Source organism: Pan troglodytes, chromosome 5, assembly GCF_028858775.2.
Source record: "Pan troglodytes isolate AG18354 chromosome 5, NHGRI_mPanTro3-v2.0_pri, whole genome shotgun sequence".
NCBI lineage: Eukaryota > Metazoa > Chordata > Mammalia > Primates > Hominidae > Pan > Pan troglodytes.
In genome coordinates this window covers 74,477,304-74,494,894 of record NC_072403.2, presented here as the reverse complement: position 1 = coordinate 74,494,894, position 17,591 = coordinate 74,477,304, and the positions used below count along the sequence as shown (strand labels likewise).

General features: G+C 38.2%; 1 protein-coding gene across 15 annotated transcripts in view; it reads left to right on the top strand.

The window, feature by feature from the left end:
• LOC129144272 (protein eyes shut homolog) overlaps positions 1–17,591 on the top strand; it is a 773,546-nt gene that overhangs the window by 146,527 nt on the left and 609,428 nt on the right. For all 15 annotated transcript variants that reach the window (XM_063813144.1, XM_063813143.1, XM_063813142.1 and 12 more), the window contains one exon: positions 6,424–6,538. The gene's annotated coding sequence lies outside the window, so the exon portion shown is untranslated. The remainder of the gene's footprint in view (positions 1–6,423; positions 6,539–17,591) is intronic.

Sequence of the window (17,591 nt, the reverse complement as noted above, 5' to 3'; positions counted from 1 at the left end):
TTTAATATGATGTTGCATTTCATTAGCTAGTATTTTGTCCTTGTGCTCAACAGGGATATTGGTCTGCAGTTTTGTTGTTCTTGTTGTAGTTGCGATGTCCTTCTCTGGTTTTGGTATTAGGGTGATACTGGCTTTATAGAATGATTTAGGGAGGATTCCGTCTTTCTTTACTTTGTGGAATAGTATCAGTAGAATTCGTTTGAATTCTTCTTTGAATGTCTGAAGGAATTCAGCTGTGAATCCATCTGATTCCGCCCTTTTTTTAGCTGGGAATTTTTTTTATTACCATTTCAATCTCACTGCTTGTTATTGGTTTGTTCAGAGTTTCTTTATCTTCCTGGTATATTCTAGGAGAGTTGTTTATTTCCAGGAATTTAACCATCTCCTCTAGGTTTTCTAGTTTATGTGCATAAAGGTGTTCATAGTAGACTTGAATAATCTTTTGTATTTCTGTGGTATCAATAGTAATATCTCCCATTTCATCTCTAATTGAGCATACTTCAAACTTCTCTCTTCTTTTCTTGGTTAATCTCACTAATGGCCTATCAATTTTATTTCTCTTTTCAAATAACTAGCTTTCTGTTTCATTATCTTTTGTAGTTTTTTTGTTTCAGTTTCATTGCGTTCTGATCTTATATTCATTATTTATTTTCTTCTGCTGTGTTTGAGTTTGTATGGTTCTTGTTTCTCTGGTTCCATGAGGTGTGACCTTAGATTGTCTATTTGTGCCCTTTTAGACTTTTTGATATAGGCATTTAATCCTATGAACATTCCTCTTAGCACCACTTTTGCTGTATCCCAGAGGGTTAGATAGGTTGTGTCACTATTATTCAGTTCAAAACGTTTTTAATATCCATCTTCACTTTATTGTTGACTGCTGATCAATCAGGAACAGTTTATTTAATTTCCATGTATTTGCATGGTTTTGAAGGTTCCTTTTGGAGTTGATTTCTAGTTTTATTCCACTGTGATCTGAGAGAGTACTTTATATAATTTTGATTTTCTTAAATTTACTGAGACTTATTTGTGGCCTATCATATGGTTTATCTTGTAGAATGTTCCATATGCTGATGAACAGAATGTATATCCTACAGTTGTTGGGTAGAATGTTCTGTAAATATCTATTAAATCCATTTGCTGTAGGGTATAGTCTAAGTCCATTGTTTCTTTGTTGACTTTGTATCTTAATGACCTGTCTAGTGCTGTCAGTGGAGTGCTAAAGTCCCTATATTAGTTCATTTTCAACATTAGTACTGAGATGTGAGGTATTATTATCCTATTCATCATGCTATTTGTTGCCTGAATACCTTGTTTGTTTCATTATGTTATTGTTATATAAGTCCTGTGAGATTTATGCTTTAAGGAGGTTCTATTTTGGTTTATTTTGAGGTCTTATAGCTCCTTTTAGCGTTTCTTGTAGTGCTGGCTTGGTAGCGGCGAATTCTCACAGCTTTTGTTTGTCTGGAAAAGACTGTATCTTTCCTTCATTTATAAAGCTTATTTCAGTGGATACAAAATTCTCGGCTGATAATTGTTTTGTTTAAGGAGGCTAAAAATAGGACCCCCAATCCCTTCTGGCTTGCAGGGATTCTGCTGAGAAATCTGCTGTTAATCTGATAGGTTTTTCTTTATAGGTTACATGATGCTTTTGCCTCACTGCTGTTAAGATTCTTTCCTTTGTCTTGACTTCAGATAACCTAATGACTATGTGCCTAGGCAATGATCTTTCTGTGATGAATTTCCCAGGTGTTCTTTGAGTGTTTTGTATTTGGATGTCTAGATCTCTAGCAAGGCTGGGGATGTTGTCTTTGATTATTCCCTCAAGTATGTTTTCCAAACTTTTTGATTTCTCTTCTTCCACGGAAACACCAATTATTCTTAGGTTTGAATGCTTAACATAGTCCCAAACTTTTTGTAGGCTTTGTTCATTTATTTATTACTTTTTTGTCTTTGATGGATTGGGTTAATTTGAAAGCCTTGTCTTCAAGCTCTGAAGTTCTTTCTTTTGCTTGTTCTATTCTATTGCTGAGACTTTCCAGTACACTTTGGATTTCTCTAAGTGTATCCTTCTTTCTATAAGTTGTGATTGTTTTTATTTATGCTATCTATTTCACTGAAGGTTTTTTCTTTAATAACCTGTATCATGTTTTTGATTTCAAGTTGGATTTCACTTTACTCTGATGCCTCATTGATTAGCTTAATAATCAACCTTCTGAATTTTTTTTCTGGCAATTCAGAGATTTCATCTTGGTTTGGATCCATTGCTAGTGAGCTGGTGTGATCTTTTAAGGGTGTTAAAAAACCTTGTTTTGTCATGTTACCAGAATTGCTTTTATGTTTTCTTCTCATTGGGTAGACTATGTCAGAGGGAAGATCTGGGACTCAAGAGCTGCTGTTCAGAATTTTTTGTCCCACCGCGTGCTCCCTTGATGTGGTATTCTTGTACCCCCTCCCCCTAGGGATAGGGCTTCTTGAGAGGTGAACTTCAGTGATTGTTTTCGCTTTTTTGGATCTAGCCACCAAGCAGAGGTACTGAGCTCTGGGCCGGTACTGGGGAGTCCTCTGATGTGATTCATCTTCAGGTCTTTCAGCTGTGGATACCAGTAACCTGCTCTGGTGGAGATAGTAGGGGAGTGAGGTGGACTCTGTGAGGGTCTTTGGTTGTGTTTTTGTTCAGTGCGCTGGTTTTGTGTTGGTTGCCCTCCAGGCAGGAGGTGGCGCTTTCAAGAGTGCATCAGCTGTGGTACTATAGGGAGGATGCAAACTTGCGCTAGGAATGTCTGGTTAAATATTCAGGTTTCTCAGCCAGTGGACAAGGCCATAGAGCTCCCAAGAGATTATGTCCTTTTTCTTTGGCAACTACATTGGTTAGAGAAAGACCACTGGGTGGTAGCAGGGATAGGCATGTCTTAGTTCAGGCTCTCCTTGGGTGGGGCTTGCTGCAGCTGCTGTGTGGAATGGGAATGTGGTTCCCAGGCCAATGGAGTTATATTCCCAGGTGTATTAGGTTGCCTCTGCTGAGTCGTACAGGTCACCAAAGAAGTGGGGGAAAGTCAGCAGTCGCAGGACTCACCCTGCTCCCACACAGCCCACAGTCCTAAAGGCCAGTCTTACTCCCACTGTGTCCCCCCAACAACACTGAGTCTATTTTTAGGCAGCTGGTGACCAGGGGCTGAGAACTTGCCTCAGACCACCAGCATCCCTGCTGAGAAAGCAAGTACACTCACAATGTTTTGGCATCTCAGGGAGCCTGCAGTAGCAATCCAGTTCCTTCAAAGGGTCAGATAATTCTCTCAGCTTTCCTGGTATTTTCCTATGGTAGTTCTTGGAGCAAAATTTTATGATGTAAGTCTTCACACACTGCTCTGTCTGTCCAAGCAGGAACTGCAAGCTAGTCCTGCCTCCTATCTACATTTTTAATCAAAGCTCTCTAAATTATTCTTAAAGTTATTTTCTGGAGGGTAAGTGTTTCCCATAATGGGAGGATTGTTTGTACAAACAATTCTATTAAAAACTTCTAAAAATCTGCATAAGATATATTTTAAAATATCTTCTTAAAATCACTGCAGGTCTTGTAAGAAAAGAAATAATTATTAGACTGAAATCAAAGGGAAAACTAGAACTAATAGAAGTATTTGTTAGTTACATAAATGTGAATATTTGTATTGACATATCTATAGTTAAAAAATATAGAACAAAATGAAGAGTCTAACAGGTAAGTGTCCCACAATAAGTTGCTACCTAATAAATACACCTTTGGGACAAAGGTGAATAAAAAAAATAAAATGATTGGCTTTCTTGAAGAATTGTAGCCCAATTTTAAAAGTCTGGAGGCTTCAGTAATCTAACGTATTCAAATTGTTGAATGTGACTGAGGACAAGTAATGTCCCCATTGACTGAAACAAACAGAAATCCTCTCTGGATGAAGGCTTTCCTTCATCTCAGTCCTCTAATTATTCCAAAAATTATTATGCAGTGCTTAATTATGCTTAATTGTACAATTAATTATGTGTAATGCTTAGCTCGATCAAAGATAGCCAGGTACATAAAGTAAAAACACACCAAAAGCATGTACCCACCGAAACACAAACAACAAAATAAATAGACCCAGAAGTACATCCTATTGAAATCATCAGGGAGAGCACAAAATAATTTATCCTTTTTTGGCCATGCTTTTATTCAACAGATATGTATTGAGTACCTCTCAGATACTCAGAACTCCTCGAGGCCCAATATATTCAGTTATGGATAAAATAAGCAAATCTATTTTTTATAAGGACTTTACAATCTAGTGTGATGTTAAACAAGGAGAACTTATTTATTACTTAGGAACTGGTCCAAGCTTTGGTTTGAGCTCAGTTGTTTCTAAGTCTTTTCATGGATTACTCTGTGAGATGACTAATTCCAGGCCAGAAAGACCACTAGAGCCCAGGAGGTCAAGGCAGAAGAAACTCTTAAGCTTTTTAACTTAAAGAAGTCAAAGACAAAAGTTAAGGACATCAACAGAAACAGGGAAATAAAATGTGATACTACAGATGTAAAAAAGGATATAAAGAACATAAAGATCTCTAAAATTTAATAAATTAAAAATTCATTGCATAGACCTCATAGCTAATTATATACAAGGATGTGAAGTTAGTGTTCTTAAAAAGAGTGCAGTAAAACAGTATGTAGTACAGACAAAGTTCAACCATGTGAGCACTACCACTGTAAGTAATACAGAATAGGACATTTATTATAGCACTAAAACTTTAGACAACTACACAAGACACTGGGTAAGTAAGGGTCAGAGTGGGTGAGTTAGAGGATCAGAAAAATTTGCTCTCCTCCTCTCTGAAGAACCAGTATGGGTGGACAAATTAGAACTTGCCAGAGATCTCAGAAACCAGGCATGGCTGACTTGCAGAATGGGACCATTAAGGAGAACTAGTGGAGACATCTGTGTCAGGGTATTGCCTTTGCATCTGAGATGAAGTAGGCCTGAGGTCACTCTTGGTCAATAGTGCTAGCCGGTGAATATTACAAATGCAGAGTTGGGAAGAGTATGGTTAATTTTGAATTTGCTTCTCTGAGCGTTGATGCTTCTGGTTCTTACAGCCTAACACCAAAACAACCAACAGAGGTTATGGCTGTTTCTTCCTCTCCACTTTCCAAATCATGTACAAACTTCTATTTTGGCCCACTATAACCTGGAAGCATATAGGGAAGCACATATGGAAAACATATTTCTAGCTAAGCTAAGTTTACACTGTAAAAAACACCACAAGCATGGGAGACAAAGAAATAAAAGGAAAATACAGGAAGAGAATAAAGTATATACAGGACAGAGTGAGAAAATGTAACATTATTTCAACTGAAGTCCTAAGAGGAGAAAAAAAGAAATAGGGCACAGATAATAAATTTTACCAGCCAAGGGTAAAAAAAAAATTGTGGCTGATAATTTTTCAGAAATGGTCAATGACAGAAATCCATAGAGTCAAGGATCCTAAGTAATTTCAGGAAAAAAGAAATAAAAATAAATCCACAACTAGAAACATTATAATGAAACTGTACCTCATCAAATACACCATAAAAAAATCTTAAAAAATGGCCCAAGAGAAAATATTAAGTTGAAAGGTGACTTGTCAATAGCAGCAATAAAAGTCAGAAAACAGTAAAATGATATTCTCAACATGCCAAATAAAAACCCAGAACAACACAGAAAGAACAATAACAGCAAAACTCCCAACCTTGAATTCTATATGCCTTGAAAATACCCTTCAAAAATGAAGATGAAGTAAAATACTTTTCAGACAGAGGAGTAGCTGATCTTGCTTTCAACAGCAACTGAAGACATATACATATTTCACGGATAGCCTATGTATTAAAAAGTTTCCTAAAGGAAAAAAAAAAAACTCTTTTTAATGAAAGAATTATTTTTGAAATTCATTTAGAGATACTCTCATGAAAACCATCACTATGAAAATACAAATATGATCCTGCATATAATTTTAGAGGTTTCCTGCCAAGTTGAAGCCCTTTCATGGACCCACTGAATTACTGCTGACATTTCCCTAACATTTCTTTCCAGTATGGCATTTGGGTTCATAGGTTTAAAATACAATGGAATGGGAAAAGCATTATTCTATAAATAATGTACTATTGTATTATTTGAGCTTACACTTACTTTTATTTGTAGAATTTTTGTATGTCAATTGCTTTCAAAGACTTTGTTACAGCTATACTGCCCATTTTGAAAGTTAATTACCATCTTATTTCTCTCAGTAATTACACAGACAATAAGTGTAGGTCTATAGCTAAAGGCAGGATACTGGCTAATCTGAAAGGAGGGGATTATATCCCTCCATAAGATGTGGGAGAGCTTAGGGATGATGAGAAGAAACTGAAAGATAAAATAATTTTTCTTATTTCTTTTTTTCCAGCTTTGTGCCTCACTCTTCTCTTACACCTGGGGAGTCAAGTCTGGATCCTCTGCTCCATATTTATTTAGCAAATAAAACACTGATCTCAAACAGCAACGGAACCTGTGTACTTGAGGTAAGGATAAGAGTCCTGAGGAAAAAACAGGTTCTGTGTTTTTATAATCTTGCCTCATTCCCTGCTTTCCATGGCAATTTTTGCTTCCTTATTCAGAATCTTTCACCATTCATTAACATCCTACTCTAGAGAATTTCAGGTTTTATCGTTTTTGGCTCTACTAAATGGTTCCTACCTCTTAAATTCACTTTAGATCTGCTAAAAGTGTGCTGAAATATCTCAATTTTTGTAGTCACAATTCTATGGGTTTTCACATTGTTGGTGTTACTTTGTCATAACATTATTTGGGCCTTGGAAAGAGAAAGAGATGCATTTAAATAATCCATTATTAAATGCATCTCTTTCTCTTTCAAGATGAAAGGGTTGAATAATTTTTTTTTTGAGTTAATGGATAAACATATACAGGTTTTTATTCTTCTAGAAGTGACCCTTTATTACTTCCCTAATAACTTTTCTTATTTATTCAGACTGGAAAATTCTTCCTGAAACTTGACTTAATAGAGTTCTATTCTCTTCCTTTCTCTACTCCTCCTTCTACTGACAACTAGTTTTAAATGTAGTATTTTCTCATATTGATATTATCTTAATATACATTCTCAGCTTTTTTGTTCTCTGTATTTTATTATGAGCTTATTTGCTTTTTCTCTTAGATTTGGCAACTAAGGATATTGTTCTGAAGTAGCTTGATATCTGCTTGTTCTAGTATCCTGCCAATCTCCATTTCAATCATGTTACTATTTGTTTTGTCTGAACTTTTTTCTACAGAGCAGCTAGGATAATATAGAGCATGGTAATTAAGAGAGTATTGTGTGACTTCACAATTTCTAAATTAAAATCTTGGCAACACTGCTGTCTTGAGTTCCTTAGGGTGTTGCTTTTCCAGCTGGAAACCTCTGTGGCCAGTGGCGCGTTTGCCTGAGTTTTGCTTGGGCCCACTGGCTCGTTCTGCCCCGTCAGCCTGCCAGGCTGTGCTTGGCTTGCACCACCGGCTAGGATCCCACGCCGGCCAAGGGTAAGCCAGGCACGGAGTGGCAAGAGATATGTGAGAAAGTGAGCGTGGGGTCCACCCACTGCGCACAGCCAGGCATGCTGGCTGCTGCAGCGTGGTGGGCAGCTCCAGGCACCGGCACAGGTGCGGGCTCTGTGTAAGGCTGTGGCTGGATCAGATGTACCACAAGCAGCTTCCACTGTGGGCACCTGTGTCTGGATGAGGGGACTGCGGTGGCACCCAGAAGCTTTGAGACGCCAGGAACCACAGAGCCCCAAAGAGGGTGTCACGGCCCTGGCTCGGGGAGCCCCTAGGTCTGGCGTCCCCAAAGGGCCTCTTCAGCTCTTCTCTCCTTTTCATCGCCCACAGCATGGCGATCGGGGGGAGTTTCAGCCCTGTTTGTGTTACAGCTCTTTCATTCCCACCGTTCAGTTGGTCTTGACTTCTTGTCCTGCCTCTTAAAAAAATGAGGTATGCGGACAACTGGAGGGTGAGCAAGGTGGAGAGGAGCTTTATTGAGCAACAGAACAGCTCAGAGGAGACCCCTAGTGGATCGCTCCTTTCTGCAGACAGGTCATCCTTATCACTCCAGGAGACCTGAAGTGGGTAGTTCCTTCCCACAGCTGGTAGTCTCAACATATGTCCGAGTCTGGCTGAGTCCAGGGTTTCAGTGGGCTCAGAAGGGAGAAAATATGCGCTTATTTGTCCATGGGCTGTCATTGGCAGGCCCGAAAAAAGCACCGTAAGTTCTCACTCTGGGTAGTGGACTCCAGCTGGAACTGACAACCCGGCCCCCAGGCTTCAGGCCATCCCTGCCTTGAAGGTGGGGTTTCACCTGGGATGCACCCCTTTCCACCCAAGGGCCTGTCTGCCTCTTGCCACCATCAACATGCTGTCCCCAGTGCCCAGGCTGTTTGTGTTGAGGAGTGCTGCAGGCCCATGCTGAGCTACTCTCACCACCCACCCTGCCCGCCAGCCTCCCTCCTGTGCTTGTTGGTGCCCAAAGTCTGGAGGAGGCTGAGGCAGCAGGGAGCTGGTGTGTCAGCGCTGTCCAGAGTGCCCACACACTTGGTAGAGTTGCTACAGTGCCCAGGCTTGGTCACAACTTTGCTCCATGCCAGAGTGGGTGCTGGAAGTGGGGAGAGGCCAGGGAGCAGGAGCAGGTACTTTCAAGCCTGCGATGGCAAGGAGCTTCCTGGGCCCCCAAGAGTGCAGTGATGCTGGAGTCCAGAGCCACAGCTGGGTGGCTGCAGCTGTGCCAGGGAGCACGGGCTTCTGCCTCATCAACTAAGTAGGGGTCTGGGCTCTCGCCTGCTCCTGGCTCCCACCAGCTCTGCAGAACATGCAACCCTGTCCATGTCTCACGCTGTGCAACCAGCATCCTTGCAGCAGCTGCTCCACACTGGTCGTCACTTCCATCACTAGTTACTAGCAATGTGACTAATGCCAATTATTTTAAATATAATAAATTTGAGTTTTTTCCTTTTTTCTGTGGAGGAAATAACTCATTAATATGAGGATTAAATGAGAAAATGCATATTAAATACTTCACCAGAAACTTACTAAAAAATCTGTGGGCTCTCTACAAATAAAACAAACAAAATTTCTGCCTTTATCGTTTTTAAATTAAATTCAGGAAGACATGTAGTAAATAATAAATAAATGTGACCAAGTGTGTTGGCTCATGCCTTTAAGCTTAGCCTTTAATCTTAGACGCAGAGGTGGAGGATCGCTTGAGCCCAGGACTTAAAGACCAGCCTGCACAACATAGGGGGACGCCATTGCTACAAAATTTTTTTTAAAAACAACATATCCAACTGTGGTGGTGTAAACTGGTAGTCCCAGCTATTCAGGAGGCTGAGGTGGGAGGATTGCTTGAGGCTGGGAGGTTGAGGCTGCATTGATGAGCTGTGATGACACCACTGCACTGCAGCCTGGGTGACAGAATTGAGATCCTGCCTCAAAAAATAACTAAATAAATAAAAGTAAAGTATATAGTGTCATAGAAGACATGAGTTAAGGAGAAAAAGCAAATACTTAAGAGTAGTGTATATTATAGTACATAAATTATATATCATAATAAAACGTTAATGATAGAAATAAACAAAGAATGGAAGATTAGAGAATATAGGAAGTACTAATGGGAAAGAGAAGTGGATAATCTTTTATGCTTTTATTTATTTTTATTTTTATTTTCCTCATTCTTGCTGTCATCTTAAGGGAAGTGGTTAATTGTTGGCTGTTTTATACAGAATAGTCAAGGAAGAGCTCACTGAGGTAATCAAATTTGAGCAGAAATTTGCAAGAGATGAGATATCCATGTAGCTAGTTGGGTGAAGAGCAATGCAAACAAAGAATAACCAGAGTAGACTTCCAGACAGGAGAATGCTTGGCATGTTCAGGAAGACAAGCAAGCAAAAAAGTGTAGCCAGAGGACAATGAATGAAAGAGGGTATAATATGAATTGAGGTCATGGAAATAACAAGGTAGGGTTGGGGAGGAAGTGGGACTGACTGCAAAACATTTTGTAGGTTGTTGTCAAAGATTTTGGCTTCTGTTTAAGAAAGACAGCAAATCATTGAAAAATTTTGAGCAGAGAAATGACCTTGTCTTCTTTTCAGTTTTACTGGGTCATTCTGACTGAGGTATAGAGAATAGACCAAATAAGACAAGAGTAGAAGGATAATTGCTTGATCAGTTCTTCCTGCCCGCTGCATAAATAAAGACCATGGCATTGCACTAAAGGAAAGTTTAATTGACACAAGGCCTGCCACACTACACAGAAGATGGGGTTGTTACTCAAATCAATCTCATCTCAGGCTTTTAGGTTAGCAGTTTTTCAAAGACAGTTTGAGGGAAGGGATGGGGTGGCCAGGTAATGGGTACTTGCTGCTGATTGGTTCAGGCAGAGATGAAATTGTAGGAGGGCACAGCTGTCCTCTTAAGCTGAGTTGCTTCCATGTGGAGCCCTAGGAGCAATCAGGTCCAGGTGTCAGACAGGCAAAAAACCTGAACAAATATCTCAAAAGGGCAATATACTATAGTGATGTTGCATATCTTGTGGTCAGACCACACCTTAGCTCTTCCCCCTAGCCTGATAATGTTTCATTAGATTTACAAAGGTGGTTGAGTTTTGGGGGAGGCCTATTATCAGTTAAAACTAAATTTTATATTGAATGGGTGCTGTGGCTCGTGCCTGTAATCCTTGTACTTTGGGAGGCCAAGGTGGGAGGATTGCTTGAATCCAGGAGTTTGATACAAGCCTGGGCAATATAGGGAGACCTCATCTCTATAAAAATAACAAAATAAGATAAAAGTCATGTAAAGTAAATGTCTCTCAAAGTTAGCTTAGCCTAAGCTCAGGAATGTTTAAGGGAAAGGCAAGATGGGGCTGGGTGGTTAAATCAGATCTCTTTTACTGTCATAATTTTCTCCCTGATATAATTTGCAAAGGTAGTTTTAAACCCTGCTTTGGGTTCCATAGCACCTTACTCTTAAGGTGTTGGCTATAGAGATGGGAAAAGGCTGATGATCACTCTAGCTTCTTCCTGTTGACAAGAGGCATAGTTGTGGGATTGAGGTGGGTTATGCACAAGGGAAATAAAAATAAAACCACTTTGCAGTTATCTGCATCTACTCATGGGGTTCCCAGTTAGTGTTCCTAGGCTTATGTGACAAAGATGTTGATATCCTTACCCACAGTTTTAGCACAGCACTTAAATGAACTGCAGACTAGTCCTGAAACTAGATCGGTTCAGTTAAACAGCTGTTTCCAATATGAGGAGATGGCATCTCAGGTGGTCTAGGCTTCTGTCTGTGATGAAGGCAAATTGATTTTTAATAAGAGGCATTTCATAGAGACAGAAGAAAAATGAAGTTTAATGTTGGGCACAATTTATCCAGATGTTAGACTCAAAGAACTTTTAGTTATAGAAGAGGAAGGCACTGGCAATCTGACATATTCTTCTCACCTGTATAACAAGGACTAAGCTTCAGCTTGCAGGGCCTCAGGAAATATTTTGATGGGGTTACGACTAGATTTGCTAAAAATATGGAATGTAGATGACACAGAGAAATCAAGGATGACTCCACAGTTGTTGGCTCAAGCGTTGAAACATTAAATTGCTATTAACTGGAATGGGGAAATCTTCAAGAGGATCAGGTTTTGCAGAAGTCAAGTTTGAAATACGGATAAACTTCCATGTAGAGTTGCTGAGTAGCTAGCTGAATAGATGACTGGCCTTGTGATAGAATTAAGATTAATCATCACATAAACACTGTATATTCATGAGGTTATATAAGATCACTAAGGGAGTGGGTGTAGATAAAGGAGTAAAATGCTGAATCCTAAAGTGATTCAATATTTAGTGGCCTTAACATGGAAGCTAACACTATTGTTATGACTCAGTAAATGACAGGACATTCGAATGCATCCAGTATAATTTTTTTAAATTATAATCAAGTAACACTACTAACAGTGTATTTAATATGTAGAGAATCCTTTATAGATCCACGAAGTCCAGGGCTGAAGAGGTTGCTCAGAAATGTAATTAGGCACCCTAACTCTGTTTTCTTTCTATCCGTCCTCATTTGTCCATATGTTTGTCTCTTCATGTATACAAAGTAACGACTGCAATCCCAGGTGTTGTTCACAATACAGGTTGGAAGAAGCAAATATAGGAAAGGGACAAAGAAAAGAAGAACCAAGCCAGTCAAGTCTGCTTATTTTAAAAACATTTCCTGGAAAGATTACCTACAGATTTCTGTAGTTTCTGAAAGAATAGCTGCAAGAGTCTGGAAGTATACTTTAGCTTTTCATATTCTCTAGCAGGGGTCAGCGCACATTCAAGGCAAAGGCCAAAGAGCACTGAAGACTTTGGGACCATGTGACCTTTCTCCCAACTACTTACCTTTGCCATTGCAGCGGGGAAACAGCCATAGACAATATGTAAATGAATGACTGTGGTTGTGTTTTAATAAACTTTATTTACAAAAGTAGGAAGGACTCCAATTTGATCTGTGGGCTTTAGTTTGCTGACCCCTGCTCTATAAAAGTGTGAGAAATTGGAAAAGGGCCAGTTTGTGGCTTTGAGGGTAGGTATTTCATAATTATAGTAGATGTATTCTAGGCAGCTACTATTAAGCAACACTGATTATCTCAGTAAACTGTAGAGGGAAAAGCACTGAATAATGGACAGCTTCACCACTTAATACCAGTGTGAACTTGGGCAAGTCACTTATCCTTCCAATGCCAAGTTTTCTCATCTATAAAACAGAGACATTAAAACCTACCTCGCCTACCTCTACAGATTAGTGGGAGAATTAAACGAAATAATGTGAAATAAAATGAAAATGCTTTGAAAACTCTCTGGTATTCACAAGTATGTGGTACTTCAGACTTGGCACAAAATGCATTCTGTAAAATACATTGAGCTTTTCTTTCCTCTTTTTTACAATGTCTTTTCATATAATTACAAAATGAAATATAGCACACTGCAAGAAGGTAAAGTGTTACCATTGTAGCCTAACCCTTCTTAGACAAGTGGTGAGAGCAAAGTGAACTCAGATGTGAATTACTAGAAGATCTAAGTGAGAAAGCATTAGATATACAAAAGTCAAAAAATAAATCTTATGATGGATAGTTCAGAGAAAACACAACCCTAACAATGCAATGATTATGTTGTGGTAGCAAGAAAAATACTTTATATAGTATCTTTATATGAGCCAACCTTTTTGACTTCTCATTTACTATTAAAAATACTATTTAATAAATTTCTGTAGATAGACATATTTGCTGTTTAACATTGAGGCTTTTATTTTATTAATTACATAAGCTTGGAACACAGATTCAAGGGCCCTCAGTTATGGTCCTCAATTTATCCCTATTTACTAGTATCCTCTGAAATTCAGGGAAAATTATTTAACTTACTTGGGACTCAATTTCTTCACCTATGGAACATGGAAGTTAAACTAGGTATCATAAGATAATCTTCTAGTTTTTCAATTCTTTGTTTCTACTTGAGAAAATATAACTTACCTAGTGGTATATATTACATTCTTATAGTCATCCAAGTATCATAATAAGTTATTAAGGAATAACTAATACATTTATAACACTGTTCAGAATGCATATTTCTTCTGCTCAAAAACCACACAAACAGCAACACTGACCTTTCAATGGAAAATGAGGATAGTAGTTGATATGCTAACCTGTAGCATAAAATGAAATTTGGAATATGATAGAGCATGAATAATAACATGCTCACCCGCACCAAGGGAACTCTTTATACTATAGGAAAAAGAAGAAAATTTGTATTTTTTTTTCTTTATAGAGTTAGTGAGTATAAGTGCGGATTTCTTACATGCATACGTTGTCTAGTGGTGGAGTCCAGGCTCAGAAAAATTTTATTAGACATTGATTTTGAATTTTATTTGAGTATTTACACTTCCAAAATGCATTAACTTGTCAAATGGAAATCAGGAACATTCATCTGTCTACTGATGAACGAGCAGAGAAAATCTGGTACCTACAAAGCATCCAGATAAGAATATAAGTACAAAGCATGCAGTTGCTTTGCATTCAGCATTGTAACAGGCACTTTCATAAACTCCTCCTGAGCTCATTTTGCCTAATTTTTATTGGTTCTGTCCATAGAACTTTCAGGAATTTTTTTGGTTTTTGGCAGTTAAAAGTGTTAGGCTCTGTGGCAAGTTTGAATCCCACTTCTATTACGTTAACAATTGTGTTACCTAAGACATATTGTTTACCATAATCTTTCTGTCACTAAATTTCCTCATATATAAAGTAGGAGAAGTTGTAAGAGAATTAGAGTGATGTGAGAACTAAAGAGTGTCTGCCACATTGTAAATATTCAGTGACTTTAGCCACTAACTGAATTATAACCTTTCTTTCCATTCATTATTCTCTTTTATGCTTGGGAGCTCTAACATCCATAATAATGGACTTTCTAAAATTTGGCCTCACTGTTCCTGGAACACCTACTAGTAAATTTTACTTATACTCTACTCGAATTATCCATAGGCTCATTAGAACTGCTGACACAATCTTATTTGCATGTTAAAAAATTTATTCTCCCTCTATGGAAAGAAGACTTGCAGATTATGAACATGAAAGAGAAAAATCAATTATAAGTCTGTTATAGTAAATCAGAGTAGAGATGACAGTATTTGTGCTTGTTCAGTCATAATGAAGTTGTAGAGAAACAGAGATCAGACTAGATTTTTCAAGTAAAACTCACCTCCCACTTGCCCCAAAGAGGGAAAACAACACAGGATTTTTTTTTTTTTTCCATTCATGTTAGGTGTCCATTATAGCCCATCTGGTGTATATGCCATCCCCATTCAAGGACCAAAGCTAATATTACTTTTCACAGTAGCTGGAGGAAATAACACACTGGAGGATATCATAGTGGATTAAGTACTTTGGTCCAGAAATTATGTGCATTCTTCCACCCACACCTCACGGACTGAAACTCACCACCCAGCCCCATCCTCCAGACAGAATTCAGGAAGTGCAACTACCTTGTGTCCAGAAGGTGGGCTAGAGAATGAGGATATTTTTCAACAACACAAATAATGGTCACATCTGTCTTCATTGTCACCAAAAACTTGGTTGATCCTCTTTTTTACAGGGGTCTCCCATTAATCACAGTAATTTATTCCTGCGAATTAGAGGTTTGTGTGTGAAAATACTAACAAGTAGTCTATTTCTTAATAATTTAAATGAAAAATATTCCTAATGAGTTACACATTAGTCAAATATTTACAACCAATATATTACTTTTTAAAATGCATTAAAGAATACACATTATGAACTATTGCCTAAGTATATAAATTGCTTACATCTTTGGTTCTTAACTACCAAACAATTAATACGGTTGTTAACAAGCAGTTCTTTTGCATTCAGTAAGTTTTCTTCCATTGATACATCTTTTCTCAATAATTTTTATACAAATTTCTTTATTGTTTGGAGGACTTGTTTTACTATTTTAGACAAGTACTATAGAAGTATAAAAAGTAATGTGGCAAGATGTTCAACACAAGTACAAAGTCATAGAGAATATTTTAACTGACAATGACACTGTGATGTGCTTCATATAAGAATGGTATTTCTTTTGTTGATACTCTGCAAGTTTTCAAAATATCTGCATAGGATTTAGAAGTTCTGTTAAATGTATTTGTTATGCAACCTGAGACTTTCACATATACCATTTTTGCTAAAATATTGCTATTGAGTTTTTGAAATTTTTTTAGATAAATATTGGTCAAAATATTTACATTGAGAAATATATAAGTTCTACTAAGTTTGGATAGAAAAAGCAGAAAAATGCTCTATTAAGGAAATATTAATGGAGAAGATGTTCCATAAGGTGTAACTGTTTACTTCTCCTGTTTCTCCTGTTTCCCCAGGTGGGGGGAACACAAAGTCCCAAGCAATCTTAGTATCTAACTAAAATCCATGAATCTAGGTAATGTGATAGTCTCTAAATGAAGTCTGGATGTGATTCCTATTGACCTAAGTGTCAATGATCCCCTTTCCCCTACCAAATATTACATAGTGAAGCAGACACAAGACAACCACAGTGACCATTTTGACATGGGAAGAACAGGAGATATAATGGTCATTGGTCAACAGCAATTCTGAAATCCAGCTGTGTGGAATTTATGAGGTGCTTTTACACTGGAAGTGTATTCCTTGATTAGACCCTAATTTCACTTCCTAGGATTAGCAATCCAGTTCTGTACCTTGTTTTCCATCATCCATGGGATTGACCTTTGGGAGTTCTTTAACTTTCTATTATCCTTCTTGTCTTCACTTAAAGAGGGAATTTGAGAATTTGTCTTCTCTGAAGGCTGTGCAGGATTTTTTTATAGGCTTGTTTTACATCTTTAGAATATTGAGGTCATTTTATTTTTTAGTCCAGAGAGGTGGATTACTTAGTGGAACTATAGCCTCAAAAGGTTCATTGCCCATTGCCTTATGCACAAGACAAATCAATACACCAAGACATCAGGTTGCAGCAGAGAAGGAGGTTTAATTGTAGGGCCGCCAAAAAAGAGACAGGAGGAAACCTGAAGGCTGTCTTCTTGAGGAGTTGGAGGGTAGGGTTTTTAAAGGTTTTGGAGTGGACTGATGTGTGGAGATTGTTGATTAGTTGAAGAGTGCAGGGTGCAGTCATGAGACAGGGAGAAGAAGAAACTGCATTCTCGTGCTGATTTAGTTCTCATGTGGGGTTTTCGGGTTGGCATCAGCTGTTCTGCTGGAATTCAGGATTCTTAAAAGTCTTATGATTCTAACTTCAGATATCCTACCTAGAAGAACAATGGACATGCAAATGGTCGATATCTAGTGACTTTGATTTTGGTTACAAGGAAGTGAATCAAATTGCAGCCTGACTAATGCATACTTGTAACTATATTTCTGTCCAGAATTCTTGTTAACCCTGTGATGACAGCTTCAGAATAACCCCCTTAAAGATTCAAGTCTTTTGTGTGTGTGTGATAACTTCTGTTTATAAAACATACTATTCTTTTAATGATATGACTCTCCCTTTAGATTTAATTTTGGGTACCTTGATCCTGCCAGGAATCTGTAGAACAGGCTTACCTTCAGTCTCATTTCCTTGCACTATTTGTTCAACTGAAAGGATTGACTGAGCATCATCTTAAACTACTGTATAATTTTAACAGTGAGTGTGATAGTCATACACTTTACTGTGAATCTGAGTTTTGATTGACCTTTGCTGATCAAATTATTTCTCAATTTTGCTTTTTAATGGTTGTGGTTAAAAATGTGTTTCAACCCTACACACCCTTAAAATTCTAAACAATGCCATCATATTTTTGCATGAAAACCATTGAATTATTTTCCAAGCTCATCTCTTTCCTATAGTACTGTGTCTGGAATTGGTGGGCTCTTGGTCTCACTGACTTCAAGAATGAAGCCGCGGACCCTCGCGGTGAGTGTTACAGCTCTTAAGGTGGCGCGTCTGGAGTCTGTCCCTTCTGATGTTCAGATGTGTTCGGAGTTTCTTCCTTCTGGTG